Source organism: Pinus tabuliformis, chromosome 4_1 (assembly GCF_031772625.1).
Source record: "Pinus tabuliformis cultivar Carrire ecotype Pingquan chromosome 4_1, CPIR1, whole genome shotgun sequence".
NCBI classification, from domain to species: domain Eukaryota; kingdom Viridiplantae; phylum Streptophyta; class Pinopsida; order Pinales; family Pinaceae; genus Pinus; species Pinus tabuliformis.
The window spans coordinates 474,352,762-474,356,871 of NC_142303.1; positions in this window are offsets into that span (position 1 = coordinate 474,352,762).

Genomic DNA, 4,110 nt, shown 5'->3' on the forward strand with positions numbered 1-4,110 from the left:
AGCCCAAGACACCGATCCATATCTAGTGCAAAATAAAATAAATCCAAAGCAAGTCCTTGTAGATTAAGTCTCACCACCATAAGCACTACCAAATAATGTCATGAATAATAGGTTTGGTTAAACAACATGTATAAGAACCTAACTATCATGACAGTGCACCTTACTGGTTTTTATTTTTTTCCCAAGACAAACTATATAAACTCAACCTGTATGAGGCTCAACATTTTTAAAGGAAATTAGCATCTCAATCAAACCTTTACTAAGACAAGCCTAGAGCTTCCTTCATGCTTGAAGAGTGTTATGTATAGGAATAACAATATCGACAAAGTTACTCAGAACCATTCCCATAATAGGGAATCACTAACAATTACTAAGGAAAGATTAGAGCTTCTATTGAGATGTTAAATTCCTTTAGAAAGACAAGCCTACGACTTCCTTAATTCCTATAAATTGTGATGATTAGGAATAACAATATTGACAAGCATGAGGCTAAAAACTTAAGTCAAACCACAATTTATAAAAAATTACTACACCAGATCAACATCTTGACCAAAAAATGAACCGGGTGTCACTTTTTTTAGTTGAAGTTCCTCCTGTAATGCATAATTTTTTTTATCCAAAACATATATTGATATAATTGAAGACATACAACCATTTCTAGGTCAATTTCAACACACTAGCAGTAATTCTCCAAGTGCAAATACAGTCATGGTATTTTACGTGTAAAAACAAGTTATAAAAAAAATCATTGATATATTTGAAGACATACAACAAATTCCTTTTGTAGATTTGTTTTTTCAAGGATACTGTCAAAAAGGCATATGTATGAAAATCTATTAAGCTACTACTCACATACATGTTGTTAATTGCCTATAAGAAAGCATAAATTCTATTAGCTTGTATGAAAGCATAATTTCAATTATTATTAACTAAATGCATGCAATAATTATGCAGGTAGTTGCATCTATGGCAAGAGTTAGTTATGTTGCTCGTACAAGGAGAAGTGGCAGATGAGTGACTGAGGGTGCCCAGTTGTGATACCCTTCATCGAATGAGGACAAGACAAGTAATGTGAATGTCCACAATGCTCCCAACAATATTGTTTAGGAAGACCATGGACAGATGCTAATGTTGTCACACCATCAGCCACAAAGCCACCATAAACCGCAGTCCAAGGGGCAAGTTAAACTAAAAAAAATAGCGTATAAGAGGTTGGAAAAAAGAAGACATGATAGCTGCAATTGACAACATAGAGTTTAATGGATATTCAGTTTGGGCATCAGCAAAAAAACATGGTATTCCTCCCTCATCAATACATTATTGGATAAATGGGCTCACTCATACAAAACGTAGAGAGGCTCTTATAGTTATGACTGACAATGAGGAGGCCAAGATGGTTGAGTGGTGTAAGGATATGGCCCAAATTGGGACATGGGCTAGATTTCATACAACTCAGATCCACAGTTGCTCAAATATGTCAAGGGAGGCAAAACCCATTCAAAGATGGGTTTCTTGGTAAATCATGGTGGTTTGGGTTTAAAAAAAGGCATCCAGACCTTGTATTGCGTACAAATGAGGGCCTTGACAGAGACAAAGCATTAAATTTGCACCCTACAGTTGTATGTAAGTTCTATGACACTATTTCTAGTGCATACGATAAGCATCCTTATGGTGCACACCATATATGGAATTGTGATGAAACGGGTTCATAGGCAAGAAGGAATTGTGGCAAGTGGGTAATCTCTAAGAGAGGGAGATGAAATGTGCAATTTTTTTTCCTAAGAGAAGGGAGTGGATAACTATTATATGTTGTGTCAATGCAATTGGTGCTTCAATCCCATAATTTTATCTATTCAAAGGTAAAAATAAACTAAAAAGTTATATACAAAACTGTGAACCAAGTGCATGCATGGCTACACATCCCATACATGGATGACTAAAGAAAATTTTTTAAATTGCCTTTATCACTTGTCTGCATCTATACCAGGTGGTATCTTACCTAATAACATACACCTATTGATATTAGATGGCCATGGAAGCCACATTGTTATGCAAACTATTGAGGAAGCAAACAATTTTGGCATCAACCTGTAAACATTTCCTGCTCATACCACTCATAGATTGTAACCCCTTGATGTCAGTGTGTTTGGCCCTTTCAAGAACTATTTTAAGTCAGAGCGTGTTGCATGGATGCCAAAGAATCCAGGGGTTGAGGTGAGAAGGTTCAAGCTAGCAGAGCTTGCAAGTAAAGTGCTTAAAAGGGCTTTGACACCATCAAATATCAAGGTTGGCTTTAGAAGGACTGAAATTTGGCCACTGAATTATGATGCTCTTAGGCATGATATTGGTTGTAGCTAGGCGTTTCATGTGTATGGTCAAGAAGAAGGGCATGCCCAAATAGTTGTTGAAGTGCAAGAAGAAGTAGATGAGAATGATGATGTGGTTGCAGCTAATAATATGATTTCTCTCTCTCAAGGACACTTATATGGTGATGATGATGAACATGTAAGTGAAAAACAATATAATCATGAACCAATTGACAGTAACATGGAGGTTGCTCTACCAACTGAAGCACATGGAACTTATGTTGTTTATATTCTTAATGACATTGTTGAATATGCAGTTGTCAATGACAATGTAGTTGAAAATTTCATTGTTGATATTGCACTAGCAAGCAACAATGACCAATTGACAATGCCAAGCCAAGTAACCCCAACATCATTGCTGACAGAATTCATGATTAATTTGAACAAACATAGTGTCTCAAGAACTAATGAACAAAGCATGAACATGCCTTCACAACCAACAAAATTGAACAATGAAATTGTTCATTTTTTTGTGGACAATAGATCAATGGAAGAAGATAGTGCACATAATGAGGCATCAGATGAAGAGAACAATAGAGTTCAATCACTGGTCTCAAATACTGAAAGGTAAGTGCCAAGCAATGACATGCAGGTGGGAGGGGTGGAGAAGTTACTTGATTGGTTCCTAAAGCTACCAGTAGAGAGAGTGTCAATGGAAAAACAAGTAAGGAACACCAGCTAATCTTCGTTGGCACCGAAGTTCACGGTTACTCACCTCAGAAGACCATATAAACCTATTAGTTGAGTCTGGAAAAAAGAAATTTGAAATCCAGGAATTAAAACATAAAATTAAGGATTTATACAAGGAGAAGAAGGAAGAAAGGATTGTTGTAGCACAACATCGAGTAGATGAAAGGCTTGAAAGAGAGAAGGACCGTCGAAAATAAATGGCAAGACAGGGAAATGAGGTAAGAAAGGATAAACAAAATGCTTGAAAAGGAACAAAAGATGACTGATATGGTTGAAAATGATGCAAGCACAGCTGATGAAACTATGATTATTTCAAACACAGTGGAAAATATTGCAGATAATACACCATTATTCCAATACCTCATAAACATTCAAATCTCTCGCTATCAAAATGGGGTTTTACCCAATTTCTTTATTCCTACCAGAGCAGGTGTCAATTCTATGTATGCTCATCACATACCTCCACTTGATGCAAGTGGAGGTATGGGTACTCAATTCCTCCATGGTTAGAAGGGGAAAATTAAACTTAATCATACGGAAGAAATCCACCACATCCTAATCAACCATTATTAGGTAGGCCAACCTACTTGGCTCAAGCAGGAAACTTAGGGAGTTTTGGAACTGAAGATTCTCGAGGCCATAAAGAATAGGGGTGTCATATGTTTTTGGTTGTAACAACATTATGATGTGGAATTTTGATGGATTCTCTTTTTCTTGTCACAGGAAGATTTTGGCTTATAACCTGGGTTGTTTTGTTTCATACTGTTTGCGTCATTGTAACAAAAATCCATTTTAGAAGGACCATTAATAGTATATTATAATGGAGAAATCTTACCTGAGAATGAAAATGGGATTTTTTGCTATGCCTCTATGCACCAAATGATTTACAACACATTTATAACCGATTTGTTAATTAAATGACAAATGAGTGAATAATGAAATATTGAACAAGTCACTTATTTTAATATGAAATTTCCATAAAACAGTGAACAATAAAAGTACCTAACTTCACAGCTCATATCAAACCTTTGTAAGTTAAATTAGAAGACAAACA